This window comes from Danio aesculapii, chromosome 4 (genome assembly GCF_903798145.1).
Source record: "Danio aesculapii chromosome 4, fDanAes4.1, whole genome shotgun sequence".
Taxonomy (NCBI): Eukaryota; Metazoa; Chordata; class Actinopteri; order Cypriniformes; family Danionidae; genus Danio; species Danio aesculapii.
In genome coordinates this window covers 1,031,178-1,051,177 of record NC_079438.1, presented here as the reverse complement: position 1 = coordinate 1,051,177, position 20,000 = coordinate 1,031,178, and the positions used below count along the sequence as shown (strand labels likewise).

Below are 20,000 nucleotides of genomic sequence, written 5' to 3'. Positions count from 1 at the left end.
TGACGGAAAATTTAAAGTTTGACCATTTTTGAATCCATTCAGCTGATCTGATCTTCACGTCTGGCGGGAACCCTTTTAGCTTAGCTTAGCATAAGTCATCGAATTGGATTAGGCCGTTAGCTTCTAGTTCAAAATGTCAAGTTCCGATAAGTTTCCCATTTAAAGTGTGACCCTTCAGTAGTTACATTGTGTACTAAGATTGCCTAAAAATTTTAAGTTTGACCATTTTTGAATCCATTCAGCCGATCTCCAAGTCTGGTGGGAACCCTTTTAGCTTAGCTTAGCAAAGTCATGGAAACGGATTAGACCGTTAGCTTCTAGTTCAAATTTCAAGTTTCGACAAGTTTCCTATTAAAAAATTGAGTTTCAGTAGTTACATTGTGTACTAAGATTGCCGAAAAATTTTAAGTTTGACCATTTTTGAATCCATTCAGCCGATCTCCTAGTTTGGTGGGAACCCTTTTAGCTTAGCTTAGCATAAGTCATGAAAACGGATTAGACCGTTAGCTCAAAATTTCAAGTTTCGACAAGTTTCCTATTAAAAAATTGAGTTTCAGTAGTTACATTGTGTACTAAGATTGCCGAAAAATTGTAAGTTTGACCATTTTTGAATCCATTCAGCCGATCTGATCTCCACGTCTGGCGGGAACCCTTTTAGCTTAGCTTAGCATAAGTCATCGAATTGGATTAGGCCGTTAGCTTCTAGTTCAAAATGTCAAGTTTCGATAGGTTTCCCATTTAAAGTGTGACCCTTCGGTAGTTACATTGTGTACTAAGATTGCCTAAAAATTTTAAGTTTGACCATTTTTGAATCCATTTTAGCTTAGCATAAGTCATGGAAACGGATTAGACCATTAGCTCAAAATTTCAAGTTTCAATAAGTTTCCTATTAAAAAGTTGATTTTTAAGTAGTTACATTGTGTACTAAGATTGACGAAAAATTGCAAGTTTGACCATTTTTGAATCCATTCAGCTGAACTCCAAGTCTGGTGGGAACCCTTTTAGCTTAGCTTAGCATAAGTCATGGAAACGGATTAGACCATTCGCTTCTAGTTAAAAATTTCAAGTTTCGACAAGTTTCCTATTTAAAAAATGACTTTCAGTAGTTACATTGTGTACTAAGATTGACGAAAAATTTTACGTTTGACCATTTTTGAATCCATTCAGCCTAAGTCCTAGTTTGGTGGGAACCCTTTTAGCTTAGCTTAGCATAAGTCATGGAAACGGATTAGACCGTTAGCTCAAAATTTCATGTTTCGATAGGTTTCCTATTAAAAAGTAGATTTTTAAGTAGTTACATTGTGTACTGAGATTGACGAAAAATTGCAAGTTTGACCATTTTTGAATCCATTCAGCTGAACTCCAAGTCTGGTGGGAACCCTTTTAGCTTAGCTTAGCAAAGTCATGGAAACGGATTAGACCGTTAGCTTCTAGTTCAAATTTCAAGTTTCGACAAGTTTCCTATTAAAAAATTGAGTTTCAGTAGTTACATTGTGTACTAAGATTGCCGAAAAATTTTAAGTTTGACCATTTTTGAATCCATTCAGCCGATCTCCTAGTTTGGTGGTAACCCTTTTAGCTTAGCTTAGCATAAGTCATGGAAACGGATTAGACCGTTAGCTTCTAGTTCAAATTTCAAGTTTCGACAAGTTTCCTATTAAAAAGTTGATTTTAAGTAGTTACATTGTGTACTAAGATTGACGAAAAATTGCAAGTTTGACCATTTTTGAATCCATTCAGCTGATCTGATCTCCACGTCTGGTGGGAACCCTTTTAGCTTAGCTTAGCATAAGTCATGGAAACGGATTAGACCGTTAGCTTCTAGTTCAAAATGTCAAGTTCCGATAAGTTTCCCAGTTAAAGTGTGACCCTTCGGTAGTTAAATTGTGTACCAAGATTGACGAAAAATGAAAGGCCGCTATTTTCTACAGGCAAATATTGGACTATACGCTCGATATACGTTCTTATTCTTTTAAAGGGTTAGTTTACCCCAAAATTTAAATTACCCTATGATTAATTCAAGAAATGTTTCTTTTTGACAAATCAACCTGAAGTTGCACTGAAAACAAACAAACTTATATGGGTTGTTGACGTGCCATTACATTTTAGCTGTCAAAAATGTATTTTAATAGTATTCTCGTCATCTAAAACGATTAAACATTTCTGTTTTCCATAGATATCTTGTTATAAAAACTGCTGTGTACTTATTTTTTGTACTTTTTTTTGCCAAATCTCAAAACTGTGACTGTCCCAAGCGTAGTTCGATAAATGACCACTCTTATCAATTAAAAGGAAAATCGGTAAATCATTAATAAATACCTCGGGCCTAATTTTACAAGTGGATATTTTAGAAAATCGCAATCGTTTTTGTCACCCAAATATTTCCAAAATACATTTCGTCACCGAAAACCCTTTACTCTGATGTGACTTCATCAGCTAATTTTAAATCAGGCAATTGCACGGACGAATTAGTTGAAGGACCCCATTCTAGATCATGTGACGGAAGGACTAGCACATTTTCACATATTTAAGCTATTTAACACCCCTAATTATAAAAAAAACATGAAAAAAAAAAATTATTCACAATTTTGTATAAAATAAATAGCGCTGTATGAAAAGAAGTGTCCAACGATGAAGATAAATCTCTCTCATTCTATTTGCGTATTATTACGTTTTCTTATTTTTTGTCGTGTCACATCACAGGACACATTTAAGATACAGTTCAGTAAAAATGTCAAACAAATTAATAAATAAATAAATAAATAAATAAATAAATAAATATATAAATCAATAAATAAATTAATAAAATAAATAAATAAATAAATATATAAATCAATAAATAAAATAAATAAATAAATAAATCAATAAATATATGAATAAAAAATCAATAAATAAATTAATTAATTAATAAATAAATAAAGATATAAATATATAAATCAATAAATAAATTAATAAATAAAAAAAGAAAATAATTAAATAAATAAATATATAAATTAATTTATTAATTAATTAATAATTTATATATTAATTAATTAATTAATTAATAAAGAAATAAAGAAATTAATTAATTAATTAATTAATATATAAATATATAAATCAATAAATATATAAACAAATAAATAAATAAATAAATAAATAAATAAATAAAATAATTAAATAAATAAATATATATATAAATATTTAAATCAATAAATAAATAAATAAAATAAATAAATCAATAAATCAATAAACAAATTAATAAAATAAATAAATAAATAAATATATAAATCAATCAATAAAATAAATAAATAAATAAATAAATAAATAAATAAATAAATAAATAAATAAATAAATAAATAATTAATATAATTATTAATTAATAGAAATAATAAAAGTAAAATAAATAAAATAAATAAAAATTGATAAAAGTTATTGACCCTTTATATTTTCGAAAACATCCAGCTTCAAAACTACATAAACACATCTATTTTATAACCAAAAAAAAGCATTTTAGTGGCCAACAGCAGGGAAGAAATACCTGGATAAGCCAAAATTTGTTGCCCCAACACAAATGGATTGCATTTTTAACGATAGCATAGTTTACTATCATCCCGTACTAGATGAACTACAATCTAAATCAAAACATGAACATTTACTATGTCAATTTTGCTATAGTGTACATTGCTGTTCTTAGATATGTGCAAAATGATTCTGTAAAAAACCACTGCACAACGACATATTTGGTGGACACAAGAGTGCGCTGGTCAGTACTACCTAATGTCGGACGCACAGACCCGATAATGGTCAATGTTAGGCAGAAGTTTCAACTTGTTGCACTTGGGTTAAAGCTTGATCAGCATCAATTCTAGTAGGCTACAACATAATTGTGCTTTCAAAACAGTCTGTTTCCCCCTGCCATCGTTAGCTGGAGCTGTTCGTGAACGACAACACACTGCTGCAGAGTCGTCTCAGAAGGAGAGAAGCTCTCCAGCATCGAAACAGAGCTGATAGCGTTTGGAGCTTATCTACACAATGCAGGCTACTATAATAATGTAGCCATTGGGCTAAATTATTGGCTCATTACCAGCTTTTGGTCACCGTGAGCCAGCCACAGTCTAAAGTACAGCTGGTTGAAAGCTTGCTAACAATACAGTACGCGCAATATCTCTCGCCAGAATGTGACAATCATTCTCTCTCTAGAACTACGCCGTACAAAAAAAAGCTGTAAAGGTCTCGTTAAAGAAAATCGGCTTGTTTTACAGCTCCCCTAACGTTAAACTGTTCGGTTTGACCATGTTTGAATCCATTCAGCCCATTTCCAGGTCTGACAGGAGCATTTTTAGCTTAGCTTAGCATAGATCATTGAATCGGATTAGACCGTTAGCATCTCACTCATAAATATCCAAAGATTTTCAATCATTTTAATCTTTAAAGCTTGACTCTTCTGTAGTTACCTCGTGTACTAATACAGACCATTTCTAGGTAATATGGATAGGAACTAAACCCTCATTCTGGTGTAATAATCAAGGAACATTGCTGCTGCAGTGATATTACGCAGTCGCTAACTGCTGGTTCAAGTGTACGGTCTGGTGCTGGGGACTATTTTCAGGTACTGCGTAACATTATTGCGCATTCTTAAGCAATTGTGAGACAGAAAAGTTGATTATTACGCCAGAATGAAAGAATAGTTCCTATCAACCTAGAAAACAGCAAATTTCCATTCATCTCCAGTCTTAGTACATGATTTACCCACAGAAGGGTCAAGCTTTATATAGTAAAAAAAATATCGAAATGCTTTCTTACATTTTTTTTTTTAGACGAGATGCTAACGGTCTAATCCGATTCAATGATTTATGCTAAGCTAAGCTAAACGTGCCTAAATCCGACCTGGAGATTGGCTGAATGGATTAAAAAATAGTAAATCGCTACTATTTCACTATAGGGGACCTGTAAAATGAGACTCAAGTCTCCCATAAGTCTTCCTTTAACAGAAACTTTCCTTACGACAAACTAAAATTCCACCAGAATTCCCTGAATGACACACTTTTGATCATTTTCTGTCGACAATACTATCATTTTTTGTTTGTTTTTTCCTCATAAGTTATGTACATTAGAATTTGTAGATAAATAATGTTTACTGTTGTTATAATGTTTGCGAATTACCATGAAGCAGTGGCGTTAACGACACCAAGTACTTTCTAGACATTAGCCGTTTTTCTGCTTGCGGAAAAGCATCACATGATTTTGTCATCAATACTTGTGTTTGGTGGTGTGTTGTATGACATGTTAACACTCTGATGTGTTTAACAATGTTTAAATTGATGTCTCTACTGTATTTTTAACAGTACATATCTGGCAACCACAGCTGCCAAGTTTTTAACATACATTTTACGGATCCTATTTTACAGTGTAGCGTCAAATTCAACCCACGAAACGTTTAAGGCTAGATTAAGAAAGAAGGATAAGAACTTAGGCCTTCAAAAAGTTAGAAGACGCTTTTTATGGCGTTAATATAGCCGTATGTTCTGGACAAGCATTTCTAGCCTGCGAAAAAATGCTAAGATACGAGGTTTACATCTGTTTGATGCTATTTAAATAATATTCTCAATGCGTTTATTCAAACTGCATGCGTAAAATGAGCTGTGGGACAATCGACATGCTCTTATTTGAAATGTGTAAGATTTAAATATATTGTATTTATGTACGATACGTCTTGAAATCTAGTTGTTCTGCATTTAAAGCGTTTAGATTTTATTTAAATTCTACCTCAAAATAAACAGACGGGCACGTCTGTTTATTTTATGTGTGTGACGTATTAAAATGTAAAAAATGTGCCGTCGAATTTAACGAATTTAAACGTGCAATTCAAACATATACATTTCAAATCTCTTTAAAGACATCGTTAACCCTGTATGTATGTTTTTGTATGTATATATGCGATATAATATTTAGTGTATAGTAATATTTTCCTTATGATTTCTTGTTTGGTGAATTAGCGTGCGTGTGTTTTTGTGGTGTTTGTGTATGTTTATACGTATCCATATTATTTATATTGAATGTTACAATGTTATTTTCTGTGAACGTACAAGCAAAAAACTTGGTTAAAGAGATAGTGACCCTAAAAAGTAAACAAAACAAGATACTCTGAAGACTGTCGGAATGAAACGAAACAGAATGGAGGTCAATGGCTAGTTTTTTCCAGCATTCGTCAGTACATGGACGACTGGAGGATTAGTAAATTGTCACAATACCAGCAATCTAGTCCATGCAGATCGCTGGAGGATTACAAACCTGCCACCAAAGGAACTACAGATCCCGTCATGCACCACACACTCGCACCTGTTCCCGTTTTTCTTTGATTTCAAGGATGATTACATGGACCATATATACCGCGCACAAACATTGCTGGGGCGGGGGGGTGCTGGGGTGGAGCGCGAAGTATTTGAAGACTGGGGGGGGGGGTTATAGGGGTGCGCAATGTGTGTGAGGGTGGTGGGGGTGCTATTTCCGGGAGATTATCATACGTTTGCTGGCATCCGGGAGTCTCTATGCATATGCAGGAGACTCCCGGAGCTTCCGGGAGGCTTGGGATGTCTTGTTTTGTCTAGCCTAGCTGTGTTTTTAGCCTTTGCCTTGTCTTATCGTTTTGATTCCTTGGCGTCTGTACTGACCACGATTCTGGATATCTCCGTATGCATCTGTTTGCTCCCGTTTTGACCGTCGCCTGCCTGACTAATCTTGCAAACGAACTGCACGTGGATCCTCGACTCTGAGTTTTCTGTTTCGGGTACACTGAAAATATGTCTATTTAATATTCTGTTTAATATTAATATATCCCCTTTACATTTTGGGTATGTTGATATTTGAGCGTACTCCGCTTTCACTGTAAGAAATGCTGGGTTCCACACACTCGATTTGTGTTGGGACAACCTGAAGGAATTAAGTTAGCTTGTAAGTTTTTACAAACTTAAGTGGATTAAACGTAAAACAATTAAGTTGTCGCAAAAAAAAACCTCAGTAATGTGTGTGTGTGTGTGTGTGCGTGTGTGTGTGTGTGTGTGTGTGTGTGTGTGTGTGTGTGTGTGTGTGTGTGTGTGTGTTGTTGGACGCCCCACTCATCTCTCATGCTCTAATCTGAATGCTCTTCCAGCCCATCAGTAGTGGATGCATTATTGAAGTGCCCTTAAAATACATAAAGGCTAGTTAATGATTGATGAGAAGAAGTTGTATATTTACACGCCAGTAATGCTGCCTCTAGTGTCACAGAGGCGACAGAGCGGTGCTTTGACAGGTCACCAATTGGTAATATATTAAATCCACCCAAGTGCAGGTGTTTCTACTGTTCAACGCCTTATATAAGATTAAAACGAATACTTCTGCTGCTAAAACACACCGCATATCCCCCCAGTCATTTTGCATCTCCAATATAAACCTTGATGAAAGAGTTTTGAATAATAACACGGTTATATTAAGTAGAAATAATGTTTGTGTGTGTATTTAGGGAAACTTAAAGACTCCCACTATACCTTTTTTATGACTGTCAGCCTCCTGAATCATACGTTCAGCTAATGTTCATCTGTTTTGTGTGTTTACACTACTAAGATAAAACAATTGTCTGTGTTATTTGTATTTTCAGTTATATAAAATAAATTTCGTGTATATTTGTGTGGCATTAACAACGGATTCAGTTTACTGTATATTCAGTTATCCATTTGTTGTATTTAATTCCAATTTAAGGAAAAAACGAGTGGAAAATGCTTGAAATGTACCCAGAATGTGGAATATAGTAATCTTCAGCACTAATTATACACTTTTTAATCAACAAAAATAAATAAATCAAACAAAACAAAAAAGTACATTTGGAATAAATATTTAATGTGGTGAATTGATTTAGCCAAATTCTCCTCTACATGTACAGATTTGTGTCTATATCTGATTAACAACCTACGGAAATTAATGTTATTGAGATCTGAGCGGGGCGTTGCTAAACATAAAGCTCTACTGGGGCACGTCCCCCATCAAATAAAAATTTTTACAAAAAAAAAAATGTAAATAAATAAATTATATATATATATATACACACACATACACATATATACACATATACATATATATATATATATATATATATATATATATATATATATATATATATATATATATATATAATCTGCTTAGTCTTTTACATAATTTTACATTCATAATTGGATAGAGTTTACTGTAAATTCAATTAGAAATTTGTTGTATATCAAATCTTTAGTTACATAAAACTTGAGAAATTAAGATGTTTACTCGCAGGATCTCTCAAATGTTTTTACAAGACCTGGATCCCTGTGTTAGACTATATTAAAGGCTTACCCTGTTCTGTTGATATCAGATCTAATACACAGTAAATAATTGGAAATAGGAAATGCTGACTCCTTAATGTGAACTTTTCTTCTTCTTTTTTTCTTTTTTTTTTGCTCTTATCGTAAACTTGCTCATTTATTATTATTATTATTATTATTATTATTATTTAAGAATTTCTTTTCATTTTAATTTTATTTATTATTATTATTATTATTATTATTATTATTATTATTATTATTTGAGAATTTATTTTCATTTTCATTTTATTTTTATTTATTATTATTATTATTATTATTTTTTTTTTTATATTTTATTTATTATTATTATTATTATTTAAGAATTTCTTTTCATTTTAATTAAATTTTTTATTTATTATTATTATTATTATTATTATTATTATTTAAGAATTTCTTTTCATTTTAATTTAATTTTTTATTTATTATTGTTATTATTATTATTTAAGAATTTCTTTTCATTTTAATTAAATTTTTTATTTATTATTATTATTATTATTATTATTATTATTTAAGAATTTCTTTTCATTTTAATTAAATTTTTTATTTATTATTATTATTAGTAGTAGTATTATTATTATTATTATTATTTAAGAATTTCTTTTCATTTTAATTAAATTTTTTATTTATTATTATTATTAGTAGTAGTATTATTATTATTATTATTATTTAAGAATTTCTTTTCATTTTAATTAAATTTTTTATTTATTATTATTATTAGTAGTAGTATTATTATTATTATTATTATTTAAGAATTTCTTTTCATTTTAATTAAATTTTTTATTTATTATTGTTATTATTATTATTATTATTTAAGAATTTCTTTTCATTTTAATTTTATTTTTATTTATTATTATTATTGTTATTATTTAAGAATTTCTTTTCATTTTATTTTTATTTTTTATTATTATTATTATTATTATTATTATTATTGTTATTATTTAAGAATTTCTTTTCATTGTATTTTTATTTTTTATTTATTATTATTATTAGTAGTAGTATTATTATTGTTATTATTATTATTAATATTATTATTATTATTATTATTATTATTTAAGAATTTCTTTTCATTTTATTTTTATTTTTTATTTATTATTATTATTATTATTATTGTTGTTATTATTATTGTTATTCAAGAATTTCTTTTCATTTTAATTTAATTTATTATTATTTATTATTATTATTATTATTATTATTATTATTATTATTATTATTATTATTATTATTATTATTTAAGAATTTCTTATCATTTTAATTAAATTTTTTGTTATTTTTATTATTATTATTATTATTATTATTTAATAATTTCTTTGCATTTTATTTTTATTTTTTATTTATTATTATTTTATTTATTTTTTTTTCTTTCAGAGAATATGTTTGTTTATAAATCATACATTTAATTCATTTTATTTCGAGGGGATATGGACAATCTGTCATTTTTCCTATGTTGTATTGTTATTACTATGATGTATTGTCTAGTTAAACACCAATAAAAAAACAAAAATAAATAAATTTGTTGTATATCATCCAAATTTAAGCAACAAATGAATGGAAAAAGCTTGAAATGGAATCTTCAGCACTAATTATACACTTTTCACTAAAAACTTTTCACTAAAAAATTAATAAATCAAACAAAACAAACAGTAAATTTGTAATAAATATTAAATGTGGAGAATATATTTAGCCAAATTCTGCTTTACATGTTTCTAGCTGATGGACATTAATTTTATCAAGATATTTCCATGACTGAAAGACTGACTATGATAAAAAGTACAGATTTCATTAAGTGTACTCATTCTAATAAAATATCTTGGTAATATAAGAGGTGGTAAACAAAAAGAGATATTAAGCCAGATATAGATAAGAGCAATTCCGTGCAAATTTCCACCAAAGTTTTCACCAAAATACAGAAACCGTTCCTGGGGTTTTTGGATAAGCAAGTATTTTACAGTACTTTAGAAATACTCAAAAATGCATCTGTCAGTGTTTTCAAACTGTTATATTTGATTTACCAAAGCCGCACAAGTGGCAATTTCACATCCGTCACATCCATAACGGAGAGACGACACATCCATAACCACACTTTTTCCTCATAAATATGAAAATATGAAATAAAATGAAACCAATCATTTTTGTTTCATAGTGAGCCGACTCTTACCCTTTTGATTCTCAGTCTTTCTTTTGGGTTGTGCAGTTTAATTCGCCGAATTTCCACAAAGAAAAAAACTATTCAAAGATGATTCCTCGGATTTACTCAATTTTTTTAGGTTGAGTGATTGTAAACAATTTATTTGGGCTGAATTTAAACAAACAAATTAAGTTGAACGTTATTAAATTAAATTTGTTTGTTTAAATTCAACACAAATAAATTGTTGCAACACTTTTTTTCCCCCGCTGTCACATCCATAACGCATGTTTATTTCCCTCATTTAAAGTACAAAACATGTTTACAGATTGATGTTTTTCTGTTCCCGTAACTCTGTGGTCCGTTGTTCTGGAAAATATAAACAGATGTTTTAATATAACGTTAACGTATACGTTCTGTGCGAATTCATGTTTTGGGTTTTTACTGCAAACGTCACATCCATAACGCTGGAATTGCTCACGATCGATCGCATCTATCTTAAAGTAAATAAATATCTAGTTATTTCTGTCCTTATTAAAATGTTTATATATAAATCATATATATTTATTATATATATTAAATATTTTAATATATTCAAAGTGTCTGGTCCTCCCAAATCTCTATCTTATTTAAATTACTGAGCAAGATTTCAGCTATTCAATGAAAAATGGAGGCGTTTACATTTCATTCATTTACTTTTCAGCTTAGTCCCTTGATTTATCAGCGGTCGCCCCAGTGGAATGAACCCCCAACTATTCCAGGATATGTTTTAGGCAGCGGATGCCCTTCCGGCACTAGGAAACACCCATACACTCTTGCGTTCACACTCATACACTCCAGCCAATTGAGTTCATCAATCCCTCTATAGCGCATGTCTGTGGATTTTTGGGGAAACCGGAGCGACCGGAGGAAACCCACACCAACATGCTAACTCCACACAGAAACTCCAACTGGTCTAGCCGGGACTCAAACTAGAGACCTTCTTGCTGTGAGGCGACTGACCCACCGTGCTACCCCATTTACATTTCACGAAACCTAATAAACGCACCGGCAGCTCATTCAAAGTTAATGGACGACCGCACGTTACTGTCAGCATTATTAACCGCCGTATTTAAGCAGCGTTATTTCCGAGTGGACACACAGATCAGCGCTTCAACAAACCCGATCACTTTGGTCAGCAAAGTGAAACGTAAGTATTTTACGTTTTGACAGTTTAGTGGCTAATTCGTATGAATTCGTACGAGTTCAGTCGTACGAAATGGTACGATTTTAAAAAGGAGGCGTGGCACCTAACCCCACCCCTAAACCCAATCGTCATTGGAGGATGAGCAAATCGTACTAAATTGTATGAATTAGATCGTACGAATTCGTACGAATTAGCCACTAAAAAAAAAGTTACGAATTGCCGTGAGATTGTGTTGGGGTTACCACAGACGGTGCTATACCAGACACAAGGACAGGCTAATAAACACAACAAATCTATTAGATAGAAAATGAAGCTTCTTCTAGTCGTCCGTCATCTTCATGTGCTGGTGTTGAAGCAGCTTTTAAATGTTCCTTCTTGTCTTTTAATCTGATTCGCCAAAATCCAGTCAGTCTAAAACTATTTGTGTTGGTAACGTTTCATTTCGGACTGCGTTAGCGCTGGATAAGACCAGTTTGTTTGATCAAATATGGATGAACTTGTTGCTAAATATCAATCTGTGCTATTAAAAGAGCTTCCTTTATTTTAAATGAGGAAATTATTGACGTCCTTTAGTGACTGTGACGAATATTTTCATACGATATAATATAATATAATACGGTTTAATAGATTTCTGATTATTTTGTTTCGTGATGCTAACTGAAGGGGTTTTAAAGCATTGTCTGAAAGAACGGGCTGCAAATCAGACTTTGATTAAAGGCATGCACCGATTTGAACATTTTGGCTAATACCGATAACCGATAATACCGATAATCGATACCGATATTAGCAAAAACTCTTTATTTTTGGAAGCTGATAGCTGATATATATGCTAATAAATATAAATATACATTTTTCTGACCATGACTGCGAAAGCAAATGGCAAACACGTTGGGCTTTATATAAACAAATCCAATCTAAGCCCATGGTCTAAAGCACAGGTCCCTTTAAGTTCATTTTTATATGTGCTAAATGTAAATTTTGTACCCGTTTTGGAGCGTTAGATTATACTAGATACACACTAGGTTACACACTAGCTCAAAGATATTCTTAAGACTAATATACTGATACTAACATCTGAAAAACATAGTTTCACAAAAGCTTTAAGACGTGTCTGAATCTACGATTGCTATTTTAAGGAGTTTAAAGACGTTCGTCACACCCAGCGCATAGTCTAAAAGGGTTGTCCGTATTGTCTTAATGAGTTATGGGTGTGGTTTGGGTGTAATGTGCATTCAACCAATCAGAGTCTCATCTCCCATTCCCTTTATGAGTCACTTGGGGTCGTGTCACGACACATTCGCTACTACTATGTAATTTGTTTTTCCATAGTAGGAACAACAAATACTATGGAAGTCTATGTAAACATATACATATATATAATGTAAATATATGTATTTATGTAAATATATATATATATATATATATATATATATATATATATATATATATATATATATATATATATATATATATATATATATATGTGTATATATGTGTATATATATGTATATATATATGTGTATATATGTATATATATATATATGTATATGTGTATATATATGTATATATATATATGTATATATGTATATGTGTATATATATGTATATATATATATGTATATATGTATATGTGTGTGTGTGTGTGTGTGTGTGTATATATATATATATGTGTATATATATATATGTATATATATATATGTGTGTGTGTATATATATATATGTGTGTGTGTATATATATATATGTGTATATATATATATATATATGTGTGTATATATATATATATATATATATATATATATATATATATATATATATATATATATATATATATGTATGTGTGTGTGTGTTTATATATATGTAAATATATGTGTGTGTGTATATATATATATATATACACACACATATATTTACATATATATAAACACACACATATATATATATATATATATATATATATATATATATTTATACACATATACATGTATATACTCATATATTTACATATATACATATTTATATATGTATATAAATATGTATACGTATATATATATGTGTGTGTAAATATATATATATATACACAATCTTTTTTCTTTCTTTTTGTTTTTAGTCATGCATTCTGGGACTATAAAATGAGGTTTAAAGTGAACTCTTCATTTATCAAATGGAAATGCAAGTAGCTCACAAAATCTAAACAAACAAACCAATGCATTTACATCTTCGCAGGAAGCTAAATCTTAACCTGTTCCTCCCCCAAAAAGAGAATAAAAACCGAACACACCCAGGCATCATTTTGGGAAGGATTTGTAAGCCCCGGGAGAACGCAGAAATTGAGGAGAAGAGGGAGAAAAAAAATCAAAGCTCAAGACTCGCACCAAGTTTATGAGCATATCTGGATCAGTGATGCAACAAGCAGCAAGAAGACAACAATACAAAACCCTCTCACGCAATATTTATTAAAAACCCACAAGCTAAGACAGATATTTATATATGGATGAAAGACATTGTGCCCTGCAGGGAACACGAGATACTTACAAAGGCTTCACACAGTTATGATGCTCTCTGCTAATCAAGCATGGAGGTCTGCTTCCTCAGATCATCTGCCTTTCAATGAAAGTATGCTCTAATGTAAATCAGATGGGCCAAAATAATACATTAAAAATCCAACAGCTATCCAGCTATATGGGCAGTCTACGTCCTCACAAATCCAATAATTACCCTAAATAAGCATCATCACAGCCTAATTCTGACATTTCCTTCACACATATCCATAAATTAACGGTTTTCTGTATTTTGTGATTCGTGATTCACTGTTTTTTCCCATTTATTTATGCGTTTGACTTGCATTATGGGATCTCAATCTTTGACGTTGGAAAGTTTGAGAAAGTTACTTTTGTTGAACTTTTTTTCTTAAATACACTTACCGGCCACTTTATTAGGTACACCTTGCCAGTACCAGGTTGGGCCCCCTTTTGCATTCAGAGCTGCCTGAATCCTTCGTGGCATGGATTCAACAAGATACTGGAAATTTTCTGTAAACCCTAGAGATGGCTGTGCGTGAAAATCCCGGTAGGTCAGCAGTTTCTGAAATGCTCAGACCAGCCCGTCTGGCACCAACAACCATGCCATATTCAAAGTCACTTAAATCATCTTTCTTCCCCATTCGGATGCTCGGTTTGAACTGCAGCAGATCGTCTTGACCATGTCTGCACGCCTAAACGCATTGAGTTGCTGCCATGTGATCTCAGTTGGACAGGTGTACCTAATAAAGTGGCCGGTGAGTGTAGTTTGGAGTGATATATTGCGCGTTGGTGTCGTGAATTACTCCTACAAAGACCTGGTAGTATACTGCTTTTTCTGCTAATTAACAAACTTCCATCTCCATTATTTCTTAAACAATATATTGTTTCAAACTACAAAAAGGTCAATAAAAGTCGCTCTGTTAAACTGCACAGCTATATTTTCAACATCTCAAGTTGACGGAGCAGAGATAAAATACCCATAATGCCATTAATCATCATAAACCAAACAATTGTGAATCTCTAAATATGTCAATTGTTAAATGACAGATATCTTTTTGGGTTCCGTCCATGCATGCTTCATTCATTCATTTTCTTTTCGGCTCAGTCCCTTTATTAATCTAGGGTCACCGCAGCGGAATGAACCGCCAATTTATCCAGCATATGTTTTACGCAGCGGATGCCCTTCCGGCTGCAACCCATCTCTGGGTAAGCGATTGCCATTTAAAGTAAATAAATGTGATATTTTTAGAGATTTGCCTCCTTTTTATATATATTATGATTGTTCAACGTTCACACTTTACCACTGCACACACGTTCTAACATTGTATCAAGTCTTTAACGTGTTTATTTTATTATAAGACGTGAGAGATGAGATTTTTGCTTACTTTTTTGACAATTAAAACTATTTGACTTAGTAATGTTGGATTGTTAAAAATATTCAATAATTATCGATACTGAATGATATGAAACACACACACACACACATATATATATATATATATATATATATATATATATATATATATATATATATATATATATATATATATATATATATATGTGTATATAAATGTATATATATATATATATATATATGTGTATATAAATGTATATATATATATATATATATATATATATATATATGTGTATATATATGTATATATATATATATATATGTGTATATATGTGTATATATATGTATGTGTATATATATGTGTATATATATGTATGTGTATATATATGTGTATATATGTGTATATATATGTATGTGTATATATATGTGTATATATATATATATATGTGTGTGTATATATATATATATATATATATATATATATATATGTATGTATGTGTATATATATATATAAATATACACGTGTATATATATATATATATATATATGTATATATATATATATATATATATATATATATATATATATATATATATGTATATATATATATTAGGCATGTGCCGGTATCACATTTTCATGCTGCGATTAATTGATTGAGCTTTTATCACGGTATACGGTATTATCACGATATTGTAATTTTACTAGAGAAACAGGTAAAAAAACACAAAAAAAACTTCAGTTTCATCAACTTAGTAACTTTAATAACTTTTTAATTAACTAAAAGTACTTCAAACATTTAAATACAAATAAATATAAATAAAACAATACACAATATAAAAGTAAACTTGAGCAATTATATCAAAGTGAATGTGCAAAGGGAAACCGTGGAATCGTGGAATGAACTGCCAACTATTACAGCATGTTTTATGCAGCAGATGCCTTTCCAGCCACAACCCAATATTAGAAATCACCCATACACACTCATTCACACACACTCATACACTACAGTCAATTTAGCTTATTCAATACACTATTCACTCAGCCTATATTCAATAATAAACATAACAAAAACTGCCTGCTAATGCATGGGTTAATCTTCAAAGGGAACAGTGTTACATTTTAACCTTTCACCTCATCCTGCTTGCTGTTTCACTATCTAAACAATGAAAACATAATATAAGTCAAATTTGTTTCATTTTGATATTTGATTTACACTGTCTCTTTTGCAGAATATCAGTTTTAATAACCAATAATGGCCATTATAACAGTATAACGTACATTAAATTTAAACGATAAAGGTAAGCAATAAGTCAATGTGCAGAATCAGTGTATGTGGTTACATAAATTAATATATTAGCTTATCTTTGCACTCAGCCAAAACAGTTAACTGAGAACAAGTGATTCAAAAGACATAAGAATTGTTAGATAGAGACAACAAGATGAATTCAATATCTATAGTGAGATGAGATCATCCAGCAGATGAACTGTCTGACATGTACTACACTCTCACCTGGGGTTTATGCTCACCCGCTGAACTAGTGGCTGCAGCTCTGGGCAGAGAGTGTGTGGTCACGTGATTTGCGTTTTTAGCCGTGTACTAGAATGAACAGAGAACTTTTCAGAATCGCTAAATGAAACGCCGGTGTATTTCTCGCGATTTCTCTGCGCCTCCCTTGCGTTTCTTCTCTCTGACTCTCGACTATTTTGACAAATACACACAGACGACGCACGCTCACACGGAGTCCAAAATAGGAGTTTGTGATTGGGCCAGCCCAATGTCAATACCGAAAAGAGCCAATGGGCTGCACAGTGTCACATGGGCCGGCCCGGTCTGTCTGTCCGGGAAAAAAAGCATCTACTTTCAGAGAGTCACAGATCACAGCAGCGTCAATCAATAAGGCAGAAAAAACGATAGGCTGCTAAGCCTTTTATGGGCCGATCAAATCATAAGACGATGATCAGCCCGGCCCAAAAAGTACGTCGGCCCACCCGGAAAGTGCCCAGTCTGCCAGATGGCAAGTCCGCCCCTGCGTGTGAGGATTATAGCGCGGTGGCAGCGGCGCCGCGCACACAGGGCTTCTACATGCGGGGATTGTTTACATCAGAGTGCGCATCAGTTCTGCGCAGCATATACGCAGTGTTTCTTCAAGCGGTTGATGGAAAATAAGCTAAGGCGCGTTCTAAGAATATAAATTCGGATCTAATATTTTTCACGGTATTTTGAAGTGCCCGCGATAACAATATCGTGCATATTCATTACCGTGATTTATCGCATTACCGAATACCGGCACAAGCCTAATATATATATATATGTATGTATGTGTGTATATATATATATATATATATATATAGACGTGTATATATATATATATATATATAAACACGTGTATATATATATATATATATATATATATATATATATATATATATATATATATATATATATATATATATATACTTATTTACACACACACACACACACATATATATTTTTATATTATATATATATTCTTATAGTGTTTATATTATATACACATATATATTATATATATTCACAGATATTTTTAGAGATTTGCCTCCTTTTTTATATATTTTTAGTGATGTTCATGATTTTGTGAATTTGTTAATAGTGCATATTTGCAAATAAAAGTGTGTTTAGACTTGCTCCTTTGGAGTTTATATTACACCACTGTGCAAATGTAAAATACACGTTCCACATCTTAAAGACGTAAAAACGGTAAAAGACACCTGTGTTTATGAAACCGTAAAAACAAGAATGTAAAAACTATAAAAGGTTAACAACTATCACACTTCTTAACAACTTCTCTGAACATTTCTTCAAATCTCTGAACACCTAATGCAGGTATTCCAACCCAAAGCTATGAAAACGCTCCGACTTCACATTAAGTTGCCTTGTCTACTTGTTTACATCAAATAAATAAGTACAATCAATGAACTTAATGTGTTCGTAACGTATCCCATAACATTTACGGTGTTATAAAGGTGGTATACAGGTAAGACACAGGTTTGAGGTAGGTTTAAATGTGGGTTAGGGTGTAATGGATGGGTTATTATAATGTATATAATAACAAAATATGATATACAGATGAGCAATTCTAGTGTTATCTTCATTAAAAAACGTCTCTCAGAATGTTCATTTATTTCTTTTGCATATCATTTTTCCAAAACAACTAACCACAGAGGTAAGAGATCCTAAAAATATGGATCTGTTAATGCTTTTTATATTTTAAAGCACAGTATAAAACATACTTTGTAGATTTTCTGTGGATTAAACTGCACAACTTAAAAGAAATGAGGCTAATCATAAGGATAAGAGTCGGCTCTCTCTAAAACAAACATTATTTATTTCATTTATTAAAGGAAAATTTAAGTGTAAATCAATTAAAATAGTTTGAAAATGTTGACGGAGGCGTTAAACTACAGTAAACTACTATACAAGCCTACACAAACGACGTCAAAAGGAGTTCGCCGTTTTTATTTTTATAAACATAACTACAATGTGAATAGTACATTTATGTGACACGATGATTGAGCATACAGTAATTAAAGCCGCTTAATATAAAGTCAGACCTAAAAATAGTTACATTACACTTACATTAGGCAACACTGCATGTTTAAACATCTTTCCAATAGCATTCAATGAATGAGTCTAGTCCTTAAACGTAAGAGTTAAGTAATATGAATGCCTAAAACAGTGACAGACGCTATTAATAAGATAATAAGGAGTGTTTTGAGGCCTACAGAGGTTTGTGTGTGCGTGTAGTCGTCTTGTGTGATGCTGACTAGTGCTTTCTCCTCCCTTCCCCCTCTCCAGAATGGCCATGAATGAGCCCTCCCCCCAGCCAGAAACTCTGCAGACTTTTGCTCCATGTTAGGAAGAAAACCAACACCCCTTCAGCACAAAATGGAAGCTTCCACTATCAAACCGGAGAGGTCCACCAAAACAAAATGAAAAGCCTGACAATAAGCGTCTTACACGGCTGCAGCACATCTGACCATGTTGAGATGCAGGCGTGCGCCGCTGTCCGAGGTGCTGAAGGCGGTGTTACGTTACCGAACGAGTCCGCCGAACTCAAACACTCGGTCTGACTGACAGATTCGGGGATTTGTGAGTTGTAAATAATATAACGCAGACGTGATTAAAAACACGTTAAACGCTGTTGATGACCTTGCATCTGAGATTTATTAAAGAAAAAAAGGAAAGTGAACTGATGACATCGAATCAAATTCGACCACGTCGTCATGTGACCAAGAAATATAACCTCTCAGGAAGATAAAGTGTCGAATAAGTACACTAAGGGTCAAACAATCATGTTTTAACGCAACACGTATAAGAAAGTGAACAACTTTGCTTCACAAACTCTCTAGAAACATGTCGACCTATTAAAAATGGAGGCGTTACTCAGTTTACAACACACCACTTTGGGAATCCAACCGTTGTTTATTATATCTT

General features: G+C 31.5%; 1 protein-coding gene across 1 annotated transcript in view; it reads right to left on the bottom strand.

The window, feature by feature from the left end:
- The window catches only part of phf21b (PHD finger protein 21B), an 86,867-nt gene that overhangs the window by 65,652 nt on the left and 1,215 nt on the right, over positions 1-20,000 (bottom strand). The gene's annotated exons all lie outside the window — the stretch shown is intronic.